The sequence below is a fragment of the Myotis davidii genome, unplaced genomic scaffold (genome assembly GCF_000327345.1).
Source record: "Myotis davidii unplaced genomic scaffold, ASM32734v1 scaffold243, whole genome shotgun sequence".
Lineage (NCBI taxonomy): Eukaryota > Metazoa > Chordata > Mammalia > Chiroptera > Vespertilionidae > Myotis > Myotis davidii.
Genome location: NW_006295183.1, coordinates 4,386,698 through 4,411,445, shown reverse-complemented (window position 1 = coordinate 4,411,445; position 24,748 = coordinate 4,386,698). Strand labels below are relative to the sequence as shown.

The 24,748-nt window shown below is 38.2% G+C and overlaps 1 long non-coding RNA gene across 1 annotated transcript; it reads left to right on the top strand.

The window, feature by feature from the left end:
* The first annotated feature begins 1,684 nt into the window (after positions 1–1,684).
* Positions 1,685–12,189, top strand: LOC107184102. Its single transcript, XR_001514922.1, has 3 exons — positions 1,685–1,774; positions 9,257–9,260; positions 12,179–12,189. It is a non-coding gene; the product is annotated as an uncharacterized LOC107184102 (long non-coding RNA).
* Positions 12,190–24,748: the final 12,559 nt, after the last annotated feature.

The window sequence follows — 24,748 nt, the reverse complement described above, 5'->3', positions numbered from 1 at the left end:
AGAGGCCTAACCAATATAAACACCAGTCAATCAACCCACTGGTCCATCAAAAAAAAAATTTAGAGAGGTCTTCTTCTCTGTGCTGGGGGTGTTGAATGAATGACTGCTTGTCCCCACTGATCTAAGCATGCGCATAGGCCACATCTCCTTTCTCAGCTACTGCAGCAACTGGTTCCTTAAGTAATGAAATCAGAGACTTGAATTACTGTTGAGGATGAGCCTTGCTCACACACAAAACCACCAAGGAAAGGGGCAAAGAGCACCTAACAGTCTCTACACCTTTGCCAGCACACACACAAATGACTAAACCACAAAAGGCCCTCAACACAGAACAACTGCCTAAATTATTTGAACTCCTTTGATGAGAAAACAAAAAATTAAAAATGACATTTTCTTGAAGCTTTTTAACAACAACAAACGTTTGCAGGAGACTTTTAAATACCGATGCATTTCATTAAGTCTTTTTCACTACTGTTTTTTTTTAAATTATTGATTATGTTAGGTGTGCGTATAAACATGTATTTTAAAAACACAGGAAGTGAAAGAAGGGCTGGTAATGAGGCAATATAACAACAAAACAACTTTTGATTTATTTGGCTCACCATGCATTAAATATATTTTGTAAGAAAACCAGATTACATTATTTTACATGACTTGATGGGGGAGGCCTTAGCTCTGCAGCCCTTGGCCCTTCTCCCCAGTAAAGGGAACAATGAGAGATTTCTCAAGGCTTCTTTTGACAACTCAATGCCTTGGTTTTAGGATGCAATTTGTTCTCATAAAACTAAACCTGTCTCTATTTCCAGAAAGGCATTCCCTCTTGAAAGAGGCACTATTAGATGCTGTTTCCTTTCCCCACAAAACAATACTATTCCTTTGAATGTAGGAAATTCTAGCCCAATCCCAGAAAGCTACACACACACACACACACACACACACACACACCTATAAGCATACTCATTACTCTGTCTTAAGAAGCACAAACTTCCAGCTATAAAATAATATAAGCCATGGGATATAATTCACAGCATGGTGGCTATAGTTAATAACACTGTATTGTATATATAAAATTTACTAAAAAAGTAGGTCTTAAGAGTTATTATCCAGAGAAAATTAGTTTGTGACTATGAATGGTGGTGGGAGGTAATAAGACTTATCTTGCTGATCATTCGCAGTGTATGCAAATACTGAATCTTTAAGCTGTCCCCCTGAAATTGCATGACAAGTATGGCTCAATGAAAACACACACGAATGACCCTTTTCTTCCACTTAACTTTGCTGCTAGAATCTAGATGGGGTCACCCATTTAGCCTAGACTGAGTGAGGCTGGGCCCGTCTTTGAGCTGAAGTTTGGCTCTACCTGCTTCATCTTTTTAGGACCATAGACTACCTGGGGCATATGCTTTCACCCATCGGACAGAGACATAAGAGGACAAGAGATGGCAAGGGTCTGACAATATCTGATGAGATCCATTTCCTAGCATGGGGAATAGCCCTGTAACTTTTATTTTCTCAATTTTATTCTGTATTGGTTTCAGGTGTACAGCGTAGTGGTTAGACAATTGCATACTTTACAAAGTGTTCCCCTTGGTATTTCCAGTACCCTAACCGCCACATACATAGTTATCACAATAGTATTGACTATATATCCTGTGCTTTCCTTACTCCCTGTGACTATTTTGTAACTGTAAATGTGTGCTTCTTAGTCCCTTCACCTCCTTCACCCAGTTTCCCAATCCCCCTACTCTCTGGCAACCCCCAGTTAACTCTCTGTGTCTATGAGTCTGAAAAAAATGGAATTTTTTAGGAATCTGGGTGCCATCCTTGCAAAGGGGCCATGCTAATTGTCTTTGAATCATTCTATTTTTTTTTTTACTTTTAAAGTAAACTTGATTAAGGCTGTCGGCTGCCTCTTGCACACCCCATCACCCCGTCCCCGTACTGGGGATCGAGCCCACAAACCAGGGCATGTGCCATTGACTAGAATCAAACCTGGGACTCTTCATTCCTCAGACTGATGCTCTATCCACTGAGCAAACCCAGGTAGGGCTGTATTGTTCCAATTTTAGTATATGTGCTGTTGTAGCGAGCATAGTCCTGCAACTATTTGAAGGTTGAAAGATTTGCTAATAGATGTGCTGGGTACCACCAGGATGTCATCACCCATAAATTGAGGATGATGAAACCATCACTGGAGGATTGTTTTGGGATTCACCTATGAAAATGCTTCAAAAATGCATAACGAACCATTAAGTACAACATGGTTAGTCCTCTGTCCCATCTACTTCTCGATTACTTTAATAACAGCTCTGCAGTAGAATGTAACACATAGGACATTTCAGTTTCATTTGTCTTGTTACCTCTCAGTTGTTACTTATCACATGCTATCTATATATATAAAAGCCTAAGTGACCAGCCAACTGGCCAACCGGCCGAAAGGCCAGTAGCTATGACACACACTGACCACCAAGGGGCAGACACTCAATGCAGGAGCGGAAACCACAGGCAAGAAAACATGGAACAGCCTGATGAATCTCAGAGGGAAGGGGGAGGGGGGAGGACGGGAAGACATTAACTAAAGATCTTATATGCAATGCATACCAGAGGCCCGGTATATGGATTCGTGAACCTATGGGGTCCCTCGGCCTGGCCTGCAAGGATTGGGCCAAAACCGGCTCTCAGATATCCTCTGAGGGGTCCCAGATTGTGAGAGAGAGCAGGTCACTGCTGAGGGACCCCACCAGTGCATGAATCTGTGCACCAGGCCTCTGGTACATGAAGTAAAAGTATGTATTCAAATAAGCACATAATTGAATTCTGCCTGCATCATTTACTGGTTGTGAGATTGTGTTCAATTACTAGCATTAAGCCTTAAAGAAACCTTCTTAAAAAGCTGGCAAAATAATCCCTCCTCTCTCACAATTATTTTAAATAGTGAAAGGAGCAGTATTTTACTTGTAAGTCACTTAGCCATGCATCTGGCACATTAATGCATATAAAAACTACTAGCTCTCTTTTCTTCCAATTTAAAATTTGTATAACTGGAGAAATGAATAATTTGTCACATGCACGTTTTCAGGTAATAGCTCCAGTCATGCCCTCTCTGTATGTTAAATTGTGAATACTTTGAGTGGGTCTATGCTACAATATACATATTTTTGTTACCAGAGCTTCAAAATGCTAAAAATCAATAGATTTTTACTATGTGTTTTCTTTTCCACGTTTGTACACATTGGAAACCTAATGTCAGGTTATTGTGGGGCAGGGGGGAGAGGGACTGTCATGTAGTGATCAGGGAAAGATGCAAATCCATAAAATAACATCCTAATTCCATTAGATGCAATATTATGCCAAGGAAGGTGTAACGGGTTGCAGTTTTAACAGCAATTCATTCCGAATGGCACTCTGGACAATCCCAGGATGTGGACGACATATGCTAAATTCCTCCGGGTGCAGTGAGAGGGGCGTATGTGCTTGTTCAGGATGTGCCAGGGTGTAGGCAACATATGTATTGGATGATTTCATAACTCACGTGCTCTCAGGGGAAGGGAGGGGATTGCATGCAGAAAGATCTAGTCTGAAAGAAGAGTTTGCCTCCTTTCTCATACAGTTGGAAAAAGTGATAGCATTGAAAGCACACTTTAAATTCATTTTCTCACCCAGAGGGCACCTCAGAACAGAGTTTGGAAACTCCTAGCGTAGAGGAAGAAGCACGGATTTGTAAGTCAAAGGAATTCTTCTCCTGTTACGATCACACTCCAGTTCCTTCGCCTCTCTAAGCTCTCATTTTCTTCCCAATCGAATGTGAATAGTGAGAGCATTTTTTACAGAACTGTTAAAATAACTGAATCATAAGAATGGGAGCCAACATGTATTGAGAGCTTACCATGTGACAAGAACTGCTGGAAGTATTTTCCATGTATGATCTACTTTTATCCTCAGGAAAATTCTATGAAGTAGGTACATTATTTTCTCTACTTTCTTCCTATCTGCTTTACCACACCTTCCTCTCCTTGTCATTCATTAGAGAAGACTCCCAAAGTAGCAACATCAGTGTTTGGTAGAGTTGGGGTTTAACCACAGGCAACTCGTCATCAAATCCCTCACTGGGCCCCATTAGCCTCTATGTGTATACTTAGTAGCGAATTTACAAAGCCCTGGATCTGGAACATTCTCCGTGAGAGAAAATTCTCTCAATGTCTACTTTATGCCAAATAAGTATGGCAAATAGTCATCATTGCCATAAAATTCTTACCGACATTCTACCCAACAAAGGCACATATTTAAATATCCTAGTTCCATGTCATGTTTCAAAAACCTCTGAATATTGATGAAATGATATTTGATGTGGAAATTGTGTTAACTGCACTCAAGTTCTACATTTTTATCCACTTTTATGAATATCCTGAATATTCCCATGTTGCAAAGAGTCGATCCTTCTTTTTACAGAGATGAAGGTGAGGATTTTTATAGAGATAAGACAGGAGAGCCACAAGACACCATATTACAGAAAATAAAGTTAGCATCTGTCACTCCTCGTTGTATTTGACCCCTTTACAGAGATGAAGGTGAGGATTTTTATAGAGATACAACAGGAGACCCACAAGGACACCAGATGACAGAAAATAAAGTTAGCATCTGTCACTCCTCATTGTATTTGGCCCCTCGATGGTCTCAGATAGAGCGGACTTCTGCCCCTGTGCACAGGGATGGTTTTAGGTTTTCTCCTGCACCCCCACATTTTCTGTCCCTGTCCCCATTACAGATCCTCTCCTCACACACTTCCTTTACATGTTCGCCTTTCATGGTGGCCGGACTGAGCCCTCCTTTCCAGTTCACTCTCTAAAACTTACTCAAACTGGTGTCACCAAATAGCCTCCAGACACCATGATGGCTGCAGCCCAGGTCTCACCTCTGACATGTGCACACACAGCATCACAATTGACTAGTCCACCCTTCAGTCTGGTGGCTTGAACACATGGGTCAGTGTGCGTGGTGGCCAAATGGTGTCACCTAAATGTGTTGGGTTGAAGATATGAAGAAAAGTTCATGGGGAGAGTATATATAGTAAAAAAAATTTGAGTTCGGATTAAACTGGAGAACCTACGGTTATTTTTTCTTTCTCTCTTTTCCATCCCTTTCCTCCCTGCCCCTCCCCTATCCCTCCCTTTCCACCTTTTCCTCTGCCTTTTCCTTTCCCTTCCCTCCCCTCTCCCTTCTCTCCTCTAATTCCAATCACTTCACTTGATATTCAGTCTCTTCAATGACTTCGGACAAGGCAGGAATTAGTCGCCTATAGACTACTCTAAAGGTTTCCAAGTCCCATTCTTTTCCTTCCCTTTAAGGATGAGGACAGGCGACCACTCCTAAAATGACTTCCGCAGGCTAAGAAACCCAGCACCGGCACACATTCCTACCCCCTTCTCTGACTTACTGTGGTTCACTCCCTTCACCCCCAACCGCACATCAAGCTTTCCGCCAGCCTACCTTGTCCCTTTAGAAAAGTTGTCTACTTCTAATCGCAACTCAAGCTGAGTTAAAGAAAACCTTCCCCCCCTCTCCCCTCCCCCAGCCCCCACTTTTAGTACTTGGGAATTCAAAGACAATCTTTGAAGTCATCTAGTTTATGTCCCTTCACAAACTAAATCTTTCTTGACATCTTTCCCCCTCCAGAGCAATGAATATTGAAGTCCCACTTAGCCCCCTCCCGCCCCTCACCCCAGAACCTATTCATTTCATTGTCCTGACTCCAAGCTGAGTGCAGAACTGGATGCGGTATTTGCTTTTACTTTTATGACCCAAACTAGGCCCTTCAACATAAAAGCATCCTGAGCTAAGTGAGTCCAGGGAGATGGAATTCACCTGCGAGCTCAGACACATTGCCTACACTCAGGAGCTTGTGTCACTCATTGCTGTTATCAGAAAGAGAACTTCAATGCCTCAAAGCCTCTCCCAGCCCCGCTCTGCCACTGGTATTGAGGGTGAGGTAAGTGGCGGGGATAAGGCACAACTGGAACAGTCAGACTTGGGAATCTGTCACAACAGCTTTAGGAGGTGAGTCGGGGACCACAGGGGTGACTATGCATGAAAATCTCAAATGCCAGGAGAACCCGCCTGTGATCACCAGTGTAAGGAGAAGGTACAAATCGCCAACTAGGGTTTGAACTGTGTTTATTGCAGGTGTTTTTCCTGCAAAAGGCATGATCCTAAGAAGGGGTGGGCAAACTTTTTGACTCAAGGGCCACAATGGGTTCTTAAACTGGACCGGAGGGCCGGAACAAAAGCATGGATGGAGTGTTTGTGGGAACTAATATAAATTCAAAGTAAACATCATTACATAAAAGGGTATGGTCTTTTTTTTTTTTTAGTTTTATTCATTTCAAAGGGGCTGGATCCGGCCCGCGGGCCATAGTTTGCCCACGGCTGTCCTAAACGAATACATTCAAAAGGCTATGCACGAATACCAGATGAATTTCTAGCATTTCCCCCCAGCCCTTTGAAGGAACATAACCACGTGAAAATAGGAAATGCTCCTTTCCAGGAAGTTACACTGTGGTTCTGGTATCTTAGGTACCACTGGATGTGATACAGTTAATGAGAAGATGAAGCCCTGACTACAAGGCCCCCTCTTCCTTTGTTCCTAATGAACATTGACATTAGTGCTCAATTAACAATGACACGTATAATCACATGAGCCTTTGCTCTGATTCCAACTCAGTCCGCCTGGACCAGAAGGAGACCCCCCCTGGGTGATCAGATCAAAGCCCCTGTGCAGAGTGTCTTTTCAGAGCAGGGCAGAGACAAATTAATCATATTTATCTGATTTGAAGTAGCATGGTTGAAGGACCACAGGGGAAGAGTCAGGGGCATGGAGAAGTCAGACTCTAAACAGGTTTATGTCACGAAGAGACAAGGTCTCGTGCTAAGCAATATCTGTTTGCAGTTATCTGCTTCCTACTTTTTTCCCTCCTATTAAAAATTAAATGAGCACTTCTCTTTTTTCATAACAGATATAAAAAACATTCTTCGGTCATGATGCTTAGCACGTTAACTACACTTACATCACTATAACTTTCTCTGCCTCTTTATACATTTTTTGAGTTTTTTTCTTTCCACCCTCTTTGGGGAGCTCTTAGGGGGGAACTTTTGCTAATAATTAATGAGAGGATTCTCTTGAGGAGACCATTTGAAATTGTTACGCGATTCTGATAAATTGTCATCTTAGAATCCTTATCAGCAAAATTCGGATTGGAGATGGTTGCATTGGCTCATTGCATCTGGATGGGCTGATATGTAAATGTAACGGATTCTGTCGTCAAAAGCCAACATAAAGCAATGCGTATACATTCTTGTAGAACAGGATTTGAGAGCTCGTGAACTTTGAGGGAGAATCTGATACTGAGATAATCAAAGCGCATCTTGCAATCCAGGCATAAAGTGGTATGTTAAACTCAATCGCTCTTTATTCTTTCATTAGACTCTGCCATGGCTGGTTCAAACATCTAAGCTCTTTCAACAATGTCACAACGCCATTCAAATCATGTCAGTGTTTATCTCTGTCTGAAACATGTGAGAGCAAAAAGCCACTGCCATCCAGAGAGCACCGGCTATTGTACACGGTCAGCAAAGGAGTCCCCAGCAATCCATGGGATGGTGACCAGCTGCAAATCACCCAGAGGTTTAATGAACGGCACCGGAAACCAAGGCCAATCTGCAGTGGACAATCCAACCAGACCCATTCTCTCTCGTTTTGGTTAAGAATAGCGTCCTTGCCGAAACCGGTTTGGCTCAGTGGACAGAGCATCGGCCTGCGGACTGAAAGGTCCCAGGTTCGATTCCGGTCAAGGGCATGTACCTGGGTTGCGGGCACATCCCCAGTAGGAGATGTGCAGGAGGCAGCTGATCGATGTTTCTCTCTCATCAATGTTTCTAACTCTCTATCTCTCTCCCTTCCTCTCTGTAAAAAATCAATAAAATATATTTTAAAAAAAAAGAATAGCGTCCTTTCCAACCTGTTATTAATGGTAGGTTCCCATGTAATACCAATGGCAAACTTTATGTCCAAACATCATTCCATGGGATCTTAACAGCAGGTTACTCTGCAGCTCTATTTGGAATGAGTAAGGTAAGCTAGGAGTCGCCTAATCTCCTTGCATGATAAAAACGTGCAGGCAGTTTATTGTTTACTTATTTTGTTGGTTTCTGTCTTGGCTCAAACTCTACCCATAGAGGGTCTGATTTAACTGTGGGGTGGACTGCTGGCATCTGTGTTTCTAAAGCTCCACAAATCATGCTATATTGCAGCCACGCAGAGAGAACCACTTTGAAGTTGATAGAATGTTTTATTTTCTGTGCCTCAGTTGAGCCTAAGTGAGCCTAATATTAGGCCAAAGGGGGATGCATTCCTCACCTCTGAGATAAGACAATGTTAATATGAACACCCATCCACATCCATGCATTTATTCAGCAAATATTAAATGAATACCTACTGTGTGCCAAGCATGTTCTAGATGCCTCCAATATAGCAGGAAACCAAACAGACAAGACTACTGTCTTCAGAGAGCTTGTCACCTGGTGGGAAAGACATAGAGTAAACTAGTCAACAAACCAATGAATTAACTGTCCAAATCATCTCCAGAAAATGGACAGTGCTGTGAACTAAATACAACAGTTTGTGAACCTAGGAAGGGTCTGGGACATGGGTCTGCTGTAGAGAAGAGAGCCAAGGAAGGCATCTGAGCAGAATGACATTTGAGCTGCAACTCGAATGATGGGCAGGTGCCAATCAAGCAAAAGTCTGGAAGAAATCTCCCAGACTGCAGACACAGCTGCATGCTCCCTGAGGTAAGGCCTGGCTTAGTGTATTAGAGCAGCAGTTCTCAACCTGTGGGTCGCAGCCCCTGGTGGTCAAATGACCCTTTCACAGGGGTCGCCTAAGACCATCCTGCATATCAGATATTTACATTACGATTCATAACAGTAGCAACATTACAGTTATGAAGTAGCAACAAAAATAATTTTATGGTTGGGTCACAACATGAAGAACTGTATTTAAAGGGTCAGAAGGTTGAGAACCACTGGTATGAGAGGAACAGCTTCGGAGACCAGTGAGGCTAATGGGAGGGAGCAGAGTGGACAGTAGTGGAGATGGGCCTAGGATGAAGCTGGAGACCTATTAGGCAAAGCCTTTTCGAGTATGGGGAGGAGTTTGACTTTTGTTCTCATTTGTAATGGGAAACGTTTTGGCATTAAGTAGGGAGGTCATTAGAATCACTTTGAATCAAGGTAGGAGAGAAAGACCTTAAGAGGTGGACCCATACTTCTCTATTACTAACCACAAAGAAAGGGCTGGGTATAAGCTGAAGAGGTTTTTGTCTGAGCTTCCGGCTTTGTGATTTTTATTTCCAACATCCTCAGAACGTCATTTATTTTTCCTCTGTCTGTCCCCTTTAACAGCTCATTAAAAACAAAAGCATATGAGGGAATCCCAAAATTTACATACCAACCAATCACTCTTATCTTCTGAGTTCTTAATATAACTATTTTCAGCAAGAAAATAACCCTTCTGCCCCAACCCACATGCTTTGCGATATTTCTCGTACGTAATTGAAGAAAACTAAAATCAGGTATTTCTCCATTGTAGACACAGTCAGGAGATGATGGGGGGATGAGAGCAGAGTGGCCATCTCAGAAAAGATGGAGAGAAGTCAAGCAGTGTTGTCAGGATCTCCCCGAGTTTTAAACCCATTTAACACCAGACAGCCCTGAGAGGCAGGTTTTTCTATCTTCAATTGACAGAAGATCCCACAGCTACTAGGAGTGGATATAGTATTTGAGCCCAGAAGATTCTTTTTATTCCAAAATCAATGCTATTAACCAGTTTACTACATTTTCACCTGCCAGTTGTTTTGAGCTACAGTGTGATCATGAAAGTATCTCCAGGGGAAAGAAGACAGAAAAGTCCACCTCATGGACGTCACTTTCCTCCTTCTCACAACCCCAGGGACCACCTCACTCACAGATTCCTAGAGCAATCTGAGATACATCGAAGTGGGATAGTAGAGCCTGCCACCTCCCATTCTACAAGCAAGGAAACTGAGCCACACAGCTTAGTAAAAGCAGAATCAAGTCAAGAAATCAAAGCTCCTCACTTTTAACACCCTGGGCTGCCCTGGGCTCTCCTGGAAAGGATACATGCTTCAACTCAGACTTGTCTCAACCAAAGGACTGTCAGTGCCAGGATGATGATCTGGGAATCTGTTTCCTGCTGCTACAGTGGAATCATTAACACACACAGATCCTGATCTAAGCATATTAGGATTCTCTACAATCTCCACTCTATAAGGATTGGAGCTATCCCAGAGCTCCAGAATATCCAATGTTTAACCATATAAAGAGTCAGGGGAACTATGCTTCTTCAATCCACAATACTTATACCTGCCTTATCAGATTCATAACTTCTTCATGCTGTTATTCTCACCTAGAATGCCCTTCTGGTTTTTGTTTGCAGAGAGTACGGCAAAGCAAGCATGCTATCCAGGACTCTGTCATTATTTTATATCGTACTAGAAGCCCAGTGCGCAAAATCGTGCAGCGCCGCCCACCCACACCGGTCTTTGGTCGTATGGAGTTAGGGCCATGGGCTTTTTATATGTATAGATGTTACATGGTCTTGGCCAAAGGCAATTAATAATTTCTATGACATAATCAACCTTTCTGCCTGCATGAGGCACAGTCATTCATTCATTTTTCAAATTATCTGTTTAGGGCCTTTTATATGTCAAATAGAGGGTTAGGAATTTGGAACATTAATCCAAAATTCAGGGGGACGATTAATAGGTAAGCAAATAATTATGAATAATTTGATAATCCTCTGGAAACCAATGAAGACATGTTGAAGCCAGTAAGTATTTAAACAAATACAGTGTGTCAAAGTCTATTTATATTGAAATTCTCTTCTGGGCTCAGATGATGTCCTTCTGTATGACATTGCTTTATATACCATTTATTTATGCAACCTATTGAATAACAATTTGTGTTATCTTTGTATTTCGAAGTACAGTTATTTAAAATGTCATATATTTATATCTCATGTTCTGAATGAATCTTTGAGAAGAGGCATTGTGTCATATGTGTGTGTATATACTCTAAAAACAACTTATAAAATAAATATTATTATAAATGTTCATTTTTTTGTTTTTATTTGAAAGTACACCACATAATTCACCAAACTTTACATAAAATTGCATATCTAATAAACTTGAACCTTTCAAAAATGATCTGAATCACTTATAATTCACAAATATGATTTTCATCTCACAGAAACTTCGATCTGGCTGGTATTCATAGCTATAGATTTTATTTTCCCTTTTTAAAAAGTGTATCTACAGTACATGATAAATCCATTGGTTTAACTGCATTATCTAAGGATCCTGTCTCTATATAATGTAATCTCCAATCCCCTTTCAAAAGTGTTAATCACAACTTAGCAACCAAATTACAATCTGAATATAGGGACAGCCAATAACTTTATTGGAAAAAATCTTGCATGCAAAAACAATGCTGTAAGAGAAAAATAAAGTACCTTATTTTTGTTTATTCTAAAAAAAATTAAAATTCTTGACATTGAACCCTTCCCTCTTCCATGCCAGGTTCTTCCAATTGGGATTTTATTTGCCATAATTGCATTCTATGAATGTTTGGAGTAATTGCTTACATGTGTCTGCCAATATAAGTCACCATAATTGCTTTATAACAGATTGTGCTTAAAAAGAGAATCACAAAAAAACTCATGTTATCTACCTCTATATTTGAAATTAACTATCATAGGCCAAAACTGACCACCATGCTCCCATAGATTCTCAGGCCATGAATTTACTATTTACTACAGGATAAAGTAGTAATCAGTTGTCATAATTATGACTGAACTATAAAACAATATCTTTGATTTTTATAAGAATATTTTTTATCAATGGCAGCAAAAATTCTAGAACACAGGGATTCCTGCTCTCTGTATTTTAACTATGTTAAAATAATCTGATGGTGAAGTAAAAGGGTGGACTTGGATTCATTTCTACTTATTCTTCCCCTAACTGCAGGAGAGATTGGGTTAGTGTCCACTTGCCCTGACTCCCAGTCTCTCTTTCAATGTGATCACCTTCTGAAAACAAATGCATAGTGCCTGACATAGTCCTGGTTTAATTTAATATATGCCATATCACCACTTTTTTTCTGATTAAAATGAGGAGGTGCCTGGCTGGTGCCTCAGTGGTTGAGCCAGGAGGTTACAGTTCAATTCCCAGTCAGGGCATATACCCAGGTTGTGGGCTTGATCTCCAGTAGGGGGCATGCAGGAGGCAACCAATCAACAATTTTCTCATAATTGATGTTTCTATCTCTCCCTCTCCCTTACTCTCTGGAATCAATAACAATATATGAATGATAAAATGAGAAACTGTTACTAGATCTACTTAACCAAACCCATGTGGGCACATCTCTATTCAAGGTCATGGCCATAAATAGAAAGTCATTCTCTTATAAGAAGTATTCTTTAAGTTATTTGCAATATTCTATGTAATACAATTTGAAGCTTCAAATACAACTTTTCACTGAACTATCACAAAGGGTTAAGGATGAAGTGATATAAAACAATATTTCCAACACTTTCAACTTCATTTTGGCATTGCCTTCTGAACCTTCCACATTTTCTTTCTTTCCTGTATGGAGTAACTTATCAAGTGGTCCTGTCATGAGCCAGTAGAATTACTAAGAGCTTTCTGATTTCATAGCTATTTTTTATTATATTTGAGAGCTCCTCTTAAGTAGAACTAGAACTCCAGGGCCACTATTTTAGAGTAGTAAAGATTGACATCTAAATTATGATCTAAGGAAAGTACCAGGCCATAGCTTTCATTGAATGCGGAAAGAAGTAAAAAATGGATGTGTCTCTGAAAATGTTGCTTATTGGATGTCTTTGAGAAGTTTTCTAGCATATTAAATTCCAAATCTCAGCAATGAAATTATAATGGATATTTGGCTTACAACTGTTACTCCTAGCTAATTTCCAGTTAAAGTTCTTAAATTTAGCTTTAAGTGATTCTCTCTTGTCCTGAGGAAAATATGCTGGCATATGATTTAAGAGGCTATGAATTTCTAGATTTCTTAATTTACTGTTGAAATAGAGTAGGGGAAATAATGTTCTTATACTCTTCTCCAACTTAGGTGTCATGGGACATAGACACACACACACACACACACACACACACACACACACACACACACACCTCACCATTCAGGGTCATTTTCTGTGTGCATAAACTTTCATGAAGTCAAATCTTTAACCAATAATAATATTGTCTAGGTTTCTTTCTTTAACATTAGGTATTGGGACAAATAACTGAATTGTGCCAATTAAAGAAGCATCACCTACATATTACTTCATCGTTACTTGTAATCTGATTCATTACTTATTTTGGAGACATCTTTTATTTCTGTTAACTATCACAGTAGCCTACATGACCATTCATCCTTGCCTGGAATATTCTAGGTTTTTGCTTTTGTCCCTGCAAAATGATTAATGTTCATCAGTACTAAAACTTGTACTCTCAAAAGTGACCTGGTTTTGTCATCCTAAATCCTAAATACTCAGTACTCTAACTATTGATAAGTATATCATTGTATTTATTGTTACAGTGCTACTTAACATTCTTAAGTATAATTATCGTACAGCAAAAATACTATTGGCCTTGATTACAGTTGAGGCATAATGCAAAGATGAGAGTGGTTTCAGAGGCAAATAAATATATTCCGTTCTAAGTATTTCTCTGGTTCACAAAAGACAAGATAATATCCTCCAGGTTATTTGCTAGTTTTTTATGTCTCTATAAGCAGTCCTGGTAGTAGATCGCCCTATGCTTCTATTATCTCAATTGAAATATATATTCTTAGACATTATTATCCAAATGCAGTGATTTTCAACTGCTGTGCTGAGATGCTGGTGTTCCACAAGACTTTTTAAAACATGCGACATCTAACTATTTAGTGAGAAGCACTGACTTCTTTTCCTTAGATTGTCAAATAAAAAATGACAATAGCAAAATTATTCCTATATTTTTGTCAGATCAGCAAAAACTGTAATATGTATATATACTTTGGCATGCCCCAGAACTTTAGTAATTAGTGTATGTGTGTCTTAAGATGAAAAAGGTTTAAAATCGCTGTCCTGATGTATAATAGAGTATAGCTCTATTTTCTAAGCCTGTCTTGGCAATGTGGCTTGCTATGCATTCAGAAATATTTGAAATGTGAAATTAAACAAAAGAAGCATGCAGATATCAAATGACTGCATTAAAAAAGTCTTTGGCACTTTATATGCAATTAAAATATTTCTAAATATATCTAGCATATTTCTGCTTCCAATTAAAAAAAGAAATATAATTGGTGGCATTTTATTTCATTTTCTATAAATGATATTCATCTAGTTTTTACCCCCTGAGAACCTACAATTACAATTAGTTTATATATAATGCCATAGTTCATAAAATATGCCCTTTAATTTAACTTATTAGGACTTTGACGAAACAGCTCAAAAATAAACAGACCCATTTTTGCCATTTAAAAAAAAATGATTTCTCTTAAAAAATATAGATTGGAGGGGGTCATTATGGATTCCATTTAAACCAGAATCAATCTCTTTGTGGTGAGTAAAATGTCCATTTATTATTGAAACCTCACCAAAATGAACTGAAAGCAGAGATGTGGGAATGCGTGTATAATCTGCAAGATCTCTGGCAGAAACTATCAGTTAAACACTTTATTATTTTATAATGAAAAAGACACTATCACAAATAGGTCAAACATTCTCCTGTCCTTGCATTCTTTTCTCTGTTTTTGTGATGGTAAATGCAGTGCTGTTATCTTTGGACAGGATGACAGCTTCAGGCAAGAGATACCACCCCAGGGACTAGCACTTTAATTTAAAAAGCCAAGAGGAAGAAAACAGAGGAGGAAATCAGGCAAGGCAAGGCTGGAAACAAAAGCTGCGTATCACCATGGAAAGTTGGACAGAAAGCGCCTGCTAATCTCAAGCAGGTTGCAGGTCGTATGTTCAATAGGAAAACCAGAAGAAATGGAAATAAATGGCAAAACCTTCCTTGTTGAGGAGTTGAGGACAATCATTTGGCATTGGATGACACCCAAGTATTGCTTTCTGGAACAGATACATAGGTATGGGCATTCAAGGTTCTCGCTCTGTGGGTAGAAGCAACTACTTTCTCTAACTTTCTATAAATGTATAGGACAGGAGTAGGTGTCTTCTATTCCTTTGTCAATAAAAAGCATGTCCAAACATCTAAACACAGGAAGAAGACACAGAGATATAGAGACAGAAAGTCATGTTCTAATTCTAGGTGTGAAAGCAGATTATTTGGGGACCCAAAGCAGTACTCAAGTGCATGAGATCTTGATACTGGACCAGGAACTCTTGAGAGCACATGCATAGTCACGTTGCTGTCCCTGCTGTCCCCAGGCCTAGCCCACGCTTGCTGGTTCATTACTACTCACATAGGCTCCTTGAACTGAGCCACTGAAAGATATGATGGAGAAAAACTTGGAGTGCTCTGGGAGGTTTAGGAGGGACAGGACGATGCTACTCAAAGGTAGAAACTCTTCCAGCTTAGTCTTAAAGAAGCAAACACTGACTAAGTGTAGAAGGAAAGCAGTATGTGTGGTGACTGAAAGGGCAAGTGCTATGCTCTCCATCTTGCCCCGTATCCTCCATGTTGGGGTAGCAGCCATGTGCTCAGGAAAGTACCTTCTTCCCGGAAGCCCAAGCCTCTGCTAGCCACGCCCAGGATTTCTTTAATCTAACCAATGACAAGACACCTACTTGCGCCTGGCCAATCGGCAGGACCCACAGTCACCTCTCCACCCACCTATAAAACTCCTCTTCCCATCGGGCTAGCTCTCTCTCTGCCACTTGGCTTACCGTTGCATCGGTGAGTGTGGTCGGAGAGCCGAACTAGTTCGAATAAAAGACTCTCTGCTTTTGCATCTGACATGGCTGGCTCCCTGGTGGTCTTTTGGGGATCCTGAAATCTGGGCATAACAGTGACGTGAAACTTGTGTGTGTCTAAGTGCATAAAACAGAAAGGGGGGAAATAATAAATGATGAGGGGGAGGATACAATGACTATCATGATGGCGATGATGATGATAAAACTGTCAACATTTAAAATTCCTATTGGCTTCAGTGACTGTGTGAAACTGTTCACAACATTAGCAACCGCTCATTAATCTTCATAAAAATCCAACGGAATCAATGCAATTCTCAGGACAAATTGTCAGTATTTTTAAAAGCCTGGAGGAGAAATCTCAATGTACTTACACCGGTTAAATAAAATCACATCTTTCAAATTTGAGGGAAGAAATGATATCAATCCAATATGGAAACTCTGGTTATCTGTCTTATGGTAATTGAATGTTCTGGTGATAGATGTATGTACATGCTTTTGAAAAATCAGAATGGGGAAAAGTAGACATTGATTTAAAACACAGTTCATTTGCTAGACAGAAATAAAACATGAGTTTATAAAAAAGATCTCTCATGGCGAAACATTTGAAAACATAAATTCTATATAAACATTTTATTTTATAATCCCAAATTTGAAATAAATTAAGAGGCCTCACAGATGAACATGACGCTGGACCCTAAATTTGCTGACTAGCATCCATGTTTTCTATTCTCTCGGTTTTACAACCAGAAAAAATTGTCTTTTCCCCCACTCCAAGTTCTTAAATCAATTGTGTAGGTAATTGTTTATGATGTAGTCAAGGAAGTTAATTAATTTTATTTAATATCTGAAATGAAGAGGCCTCCTTCATTTGTGTTCTCCTTTGTTACAAATTAGCAAAGTAACAGCCACTTCCAAGTACTCAATATCTTCACTTCAGAATTCAGCTCCCCCTTCTCCTCCCTTAGACAATATTGATTCTCCCCTATTGCAGCCTACCTCTTCCTATGTGCAAGGTTAACATGCTACTCTCTGCTGCCCTTGACTCTGCTTCTCAGAAATGTGATGCTTACTGATACAACTTCTATTTTACTTTAATTAATAATATTTAAGATTAAGCCCTAGCCAGTTTGGCTCAATGGATAGAGCATTGGTCCACAGACTGAAGGGTTCCAAGTTTGATTCCAGTCAGGGGCACTTGCCTCGGTTCCATCCTGGCCCTGGCTGGGATGCATGCGGGAGGCAACAAACCCATGTGTCTCTCACACATCAATCTTTCTCTCTCTCTGTCTCTCCACCTCCCTTCCACTCTCTCTAAAAATCAATGGGGAAATAATACTCTGGTGAGGATCAACAACAACAACAACAAAAGATTAAGAGGAGTTTACAGAAACATTCAGGGGATAGTACGAGTTCTTAAGTATTCCCTTCTCCTGTACAGTTCCCTCTCCCCACACCACTACTAACAACTGGCAGTATGTGGTACATTTCTAAAAAGCAATGAGCCGATATTGATAGATTATTACCTCAAGTCCATTAGGGTTCACTTGCATTAGGGTTTACTCTTTATGTTGTATATTCCATGGGTTTTAACAAACATGAAATGACATGTACCAACCAATACAGGATCATATAGAATAGTCTCATTATCCCCCTAAAAAACCCCCTGTTCTCTACCTATTCACCCCCCACTTCCACCAAACTGACAATCAATGACCGATTTATTCTCTACAGCTTTGCCATTTCTGGAATGCCATAGAGTTGGAATCATAAATTATCTAGTCTCTTTAGAGTGGTTTCTTTTACTTAGTAATATTTACTTAAGGCTTCCACATGCCTTTTCATGGCTTGATATCTCATTTCTTTGTATTATTGAACAATATTCCACTGCATAGATGAACCACAGACAGTTTATCCATTTGCCTATTGACAAAAATAATCTGATTGTTTTCAGTTTAGGTAAGTATGAATAAAACAGCCAGAAGCATGTGTGCAGGCTTTGGATAGACAAATGTTTTCGACTCATTTGTATAAATACTAAGAAGCATGGTCGCTGAATCTTGTGATAAGACTGTTTAGCTTTATAAGAAACTGCCGAGCTGTCTTCTAAACTGGCTGGGCCATTGGGCATTCCACCAACAATGAATGAGCCTTCCTCGTGCTCAGTAACCCACACCAGCATTTGCTGTTGTCATGTTTTGGATAATAGCCATGCTCATGGGTGAGCAGTGGTACCCTGTTGTTTTAAAGTTGCAATTCCCTAATGGCACATGATGTTGAACAGTTTTTCTTATGTTTATTTGCAATTTGTGTATTTACTTGGCTGAGATGTTTGCTCACATCCTTTACCCATTTTTTTAAATGGACTGTAGTTTCTCTTATTGGTGCGTTTTAAGAGTTCTTTTTCTATTTTGGATACAAGGCTTTTAAGGGGCATAAACTGAAATCTGGGCCTCGCCCTGGAGACTGAAGAACTTATACAATTTCTCAAAATAAAGTTTACATTTTTATAGTTAGTCTGTAATCATTCTGAGTTATTTTTTGTGCTAGTGTGAGATTTACCTTGAGGTTCTTGATTTTGCCTATGGATGGCCAAATGCCCCAGCACTGTTTGCTGAAGAGGCTATATTTCCTCCACTAAATTGTGTTGGCACTTTTGTCAAATCCAATGGGCATACCTGTGTGGGTCCACTTCTTGGTTCTCTATTCTGTTTCTGTTTATCTATGTGTCTATGCTTCCAACAATCCCACATATTCTTAATCACTATAGTTATACAATAAGTACTGAAATCAGGACTGACTGATTCCTCCCACTTTATTTTTTTTCAAAATTATTTTAGTTATTCTAATTCCATTTTTAAAAATATATATTAAGAGAAAGGGAGAGGGATAGAGATAGAAACATCATTGATGAGAGAGAATCATCAACCAACTGCCTCCTGCACACCCCACACTGGGGATTAAGCCTGTAACCCAGGCAAGTGCCCTCACCGGGAATCTAACCCTGACCTCCTGGTTCATAGGTCGATGCTCAACCACTGAGGCACTCCAACCGGGCTATTCTAATTCCTTTTGAATAATATCAGCTATATCTACATTTTTTTTGCTGGAATATTGATAGAAATTATACTTAGCTTACCAATTTAGGGATAAGTGGCGTCTTTACTATGTTGAGCTTTCTCACAAATTAATATGGTATAATATTTACTTACATATTGATAAGCATTTTCTTTTAATAGCATTTTATAGTTTACAACAAAAAGTCCTGTACATGTTTTTCTAGATTTACAGTTAAGTATTTTTTTTACTACTGATTATAAATAGTATTATATTTTTAATTTTTGTATGCACAACTTCATTACTATAGACATACAAGTGAACAATTGATATCTATATGCTAATCTTATATCCAACCTTACTTATTATTGCTAAGGAATTTTTTTTACATTCTTTGGGATTTTCTATGCATACAGTCATGTCATCTGCAAATACAGTCAGATTTCTTTCTTTCAAATTAGCATAAGTTTTATTTCCATTTCTTGTTTATTGCAGTGACTAGAATTTCTAGCACTAAGCTAAATAAGAACGCTTAGAGAAGACATTCTAGTCTTATATCTGAACATCATTAAGTATATTGTTAGTTGCAGGATTTTTGCAGATGCTAGCTATCAAGTTGACAAAGTTCCCTCTTTATTTTTCTGAGATGTTTTATGAATGGGTCTTAAATTTTGATAAAAGTTTTTCTATATTTTTAATATTTTATGTGCTTTTTCTATTTTGGCCTGTGGACTTGTTGAAATATTTTGATTGATTTTTGAATACTGAACTGGATTTAATCACAGGAATAAATCCCATTTGATCATTGTGTATAATTCTTTCAGATATTTCTGAATTCTATTCTCTAATAAGTTGTTAATATTTTTTTCTATCTCTATGCATTGTTGAGGGAAATTGGTCTACAATTTTCTTATTTTGTATTACGTTTGTCTGGATATTTTATTAGAGTAAACTAGCATTATAAATTAAATTGGGAATTTCTTCTTCTCAGTTCTGAATTGGTGTTAATTTTAACATGTGTTAAAATTCTCCAGTGAAACCATCTGGGTGTGGAGATTTCTATTTTAAGTGATTTTAATTTTACATTTAATTTCATTAACAGTTATAGGGCTATTTAAGTTATTTATAACATTGTGTGAGTTATGATAGTTTTTACTTTTGTAGAAATTGGTTCATTTCATCTAAGTTTTCCAATTTGCGGGTAGAAAGTTCTCAGAGTATTCCTCATTATCCTTTTTTGGTCTGCAGAATCAGTAGTGATATTCCCTGTTACTCCAGGCATTGTTAAGTTGCATCTTCTCTTTTGTTGTTGTTGTTGGACATTTAAAATTTTGTTAGTTATTTTTCAAATAATCAGTTCTTTGCCTCATTGATTTTCTCTATTGTTTTCTGTTTTCAGTATTATTGATTTTGAATATTACCTCTACTGTTCCTCTTTTGCTTTTTGGGTTTATTTGCTATTCTTTTTCTTGGATCTTAATGTTTGAGTGAGACTGTTGATTTAAAACTATTATTTTCTAAGGGATGAATTTAATACTATAAACTTCCTCTCAACAGTGCTTCTTTTGTGTCCCACACATTCTAATGTTGATTTTGTTCAATCTTTTTAATTGTCCTTTAAGACTTCTACTTTCACATAGGAACAATTTAGAAGTTTGTCATTTAGTTTCCAAGTGTTTGGACATTTTTATGTTTTATGTTTTTGACTTCTAGTTTGATTCCATTGTGATTCAAGAACATACCATGCGCGATTTAAGTTCTTTTGAATGGGCTGAGATTTCTCTTATGGCTCAGAATAGGATTTATCTTAGCATGTGTTCTGTGTGAACTTAAAAAAATGCATGCTCTGCTATTGAGCAAAGCATTTTATAAATGTCCATGAGATCCTGTTGGCTGATGATGTTGAATTCTTTCACAACTTTGCTGCTTTTCTATCTAGTTTTATGAATTGTTGAGTTAGGGCTATTGAAATCTCAAACTATAATTATGAATTGTCTACTTCTACTTCATTTCTTTCAGTCTTGGCTTTACCTGTTTTGATACTTTGTTGTCTGCTGCATACACACTTAGAACTGCAATGTTTTATTGGTAGATTCTTCCATTTATCATGTCACTCTCTGTCTCTGGCAATTTTCTTTTTCTTAAAGTCCACTTTATTGCATATTAATATATTCATTCTTGTTTTAATTGGATTACTGTTTGGATGCTATATCTCTTCTCATATTTTTACTTTCAAATTGCCTGTTATGTGTGAAGTAATTTTCTTCTACACAGTAGATGTTTGGATTTTGTATTTGCATCCATCCTGCCAATCTTTTTATTTTAACTGATATATTTAGACCATTTATATTTACTCTAATTATTGATGTGAAAGGCTTAAGTCTGCTTTTTTATTTTTTAAATCTATTGGATTTCTTTTTTTCTGTTTTGTCTTTCCTGCTTTCTTATGGGTTTATTGGACAATTTTTAGAAGTCCATTTTGACTTTTCTAAAGTGTTTATGAGGTTTTTTTTTTTTATAGCTTTTCTTAGTGATTGCTGAAGGCAACACATTAAACACACACACACAGACATTTTATCATAGTCTACTGGTATCATTTACCAATTTGAGTGAAATGTATAATCCTTTATTTCTCTTTCCTCTCTCTATTTGTAATATAATTTTCTTAAATATTTCCTTCAAATGCATTTAGAACCACATCAAGGAATGCTATAAATTTTGCTTCAATTGTCAAAATAATTTAGAAAAGTCAAGAGGGGAATAAATAACTATTGTATTTACAGATATTTTTGCTTGAGTTCTTTCTTCCTCTCTGATATTCTGGGGTTTCTTCTTTGTTTATTTTCCTTTTATTTGGAAAACCTCTTTCATTCAATTATTTTAGTGTCCATCTGCTAGTGTCAACTGCTCTTAGTGTTTCTACCACTGCTAATGTCTTCAATTCCCCTTTATTTCTGGTGAGTACTCTGCTGGATGCAGGCTTCTGGGTTGAGAGAGACATTTCTTTTCTTTCAGCACTTAAAAAAAGTTTTGCCTCTTCCTTCTAGCCTCCATGGTTTCATATAGAAAACTCTCTGTCATTTGAATTGTTCATTTTTTTCCCTATAGGTAAGGTGTTAGGTGGTTCTTGTTGCTTTCACAATTTATCTTTATTTTTATTATTCATAAGTTTCACTGTGGTGTTTCTTGGTGTGTATTTCTTTGTGTTTGAGCTATGTAGGGTTGGCTCACCCTCTTGACTATTTAAGTTTATGTCCTTTGCCAAATTTGGAAGGTTTCAGAGATTATTTCTTGGAGAAGTTTTCAATCCCACACTATCTATCCTCTCTTCTTGGATTCCAATGACACGAACATTAGAGCTTTTCCTATAGTCACTAATAATGCCCCATTCCTTTTAATTAAACACAAAAATTTAGTCCATTCCCTCCCTGTTGTTTATATTGGATAACTTCTATTCTGTAGCTTCAACGTTACTGATAATTTTCTCTGTCCTCTACATTCAGCTTTTGAGCACATTTGTTGAGTTTTTGTCTCATTTTTAGTTTGGTTTTCTTTATATCTTCTATTTCTTTGCTAAGGCGTTTTTTCCCCATTTGTTTATTTTAGTCATATGGATTCCTTATCACTGCCAAGGAGGATTGAAAGTCATAACTCCTTAATTGGGCATTCTGACATCATCCCAGTGGGTGGATGAGAGCATATCCTGGTGGCAATGGAAGTCTAGCTCTCTACTTGGCCTTTTCTGAAGTGGGTGGAGATTAGGGCTACAGAATTTTCTCTTTGGTTTGAGTACAGCATAATTTTATAAAACTTTTCTTTCTCTCTAGGATCCCCCTTTCCTGTTTACTTGTTGGGGATTTTTCCCACCTCCCCTCCTGTTGAAGGACTAGCTTCATCAGCTCAAAATCTTGAATACATAAAGAAAATTAAAATCCAGGGAATTCACCATCATGTCAGTACTTGGATCCTGAGGTATGTAGTTTGACTGCCTATTCTTTCCACCTTTGAAAATGTTATTATGTTTATTTTATGTATAATGCTATAAAGATATAACATTTAGTGGGAAGAATAAGGGAAAGTATACATATCTCGTCTTCCATGTCTTTTGTATAAAATTTCTAGTTTCAATAAGCATATGTTTTGACTTGTTAGTGTTACAACCAGTTGCTCAGATGTCCCTACTCTTTTTGGCCTCAATAATGTACCTGATTAGGGTCTGTGATTGGGCATAAAGTCATTGTCTGAATTACTAGTATACTAAGCTAGCATCTCCACTGGAATAAGGGTTATTTGTTTTCTTTTATAATTTTCTAAAATTAGAAGAGGGCAGGCTTTTGAGAAATCAGATCACAAATATAGAAACAGAAAGCTGTGGATTTAAGGAGATACTTTTCCTTCCAAGGCCAACAGAATCAATATAGTGATAAAGACATGATGCATTAACCAACCTCTCAGGGGAGTTAATATATATGGCTCATATCTGATAAGCCCTGTAATTTGTACAATTCATCATGCCATGACCCCTTCTTCCCAAGCAATATATGAAATTTGGATTTAGGTTTACTGGAAACTGTATTTGGAATATAAATTTCTATAGTCAAGTAGGAGAAAATTATTTATAATAAGAGACAAAGTTGAGGAAATAAAGTTCAAAGATGAATGGTGGGCTGTCTAATTATATATTACTGGATTTTGTTTGAATTGTAGGATTTACTGAGAATAAGAAAATGCACATGTTATTGGTACCAATGGGTGATGAGTTCAAACTTTTGGGACATCACATTGTAAACCCATATTCTATACACACACACACATTCACACACACACACGAATTCCTTGTTGCCAAAAAAATATCAAATTTTGATAGGAACCTCCATTGCTAGTGCAAAAATTTTAGTTCCCAGGGTTTTTTTATAAGGTGAAATAGGCTATACACATTTATCAACTTGTTAAAATGCATAATCAATTACCTTTTTCTATAACATAACTGCTTCAGAAATAATTTGTTAAACTGTCTGAATTTTGCTGGCATCCCAGGACATCTTTTAGGTCATTCTTCTGTAAGCTACAATTAATATGATGAATGGAGGCCCATTAGACCAAGTCATACTTTACAACCTGGCATTGGATGATCCTTTCCCTGATTTTTAGATGTATCCAGAGACCACTTCATATGTTTTAAACTTTCTTCCTTTCCCCGCATTGCCTTTCATATCATCAGAAACAATTTAATAGCAGAATCCCTTGTACTTAATCCACCATCAAAGACTCTGAGCACTGACCGCTGGTGAATGATGAACAGATAGCACATAACCCAGGTTCCTGAGCAGGAGAGTTTGAAATCCATCCCTTGCTAGTGTCACCTTGTTGACAGAGTTTGGGAAAAGAAGTATCCACTACAATATGGACACCCACGGACATCCCTGCCAGCAATGGGGGTTAAGTCTTTGTGATACTGTTCATAGATCTTTTGTTTTGACCTATTCGCCACACAACAGGTAGCTGAGAATCAATAAAGATTTCATCTTTTCATAAGAGATGGTTTACAAAAAGCTATTAACAGAGGCAAACATTGAGGACCGAGTGTTTGCTAAACAGTTACTATCAACTGAATACGGAGACTGACCCTGCAGAGCCCACTCTTGTCTTTCATCCCTGAGTGTAGCCTTGGAACATGGTCTC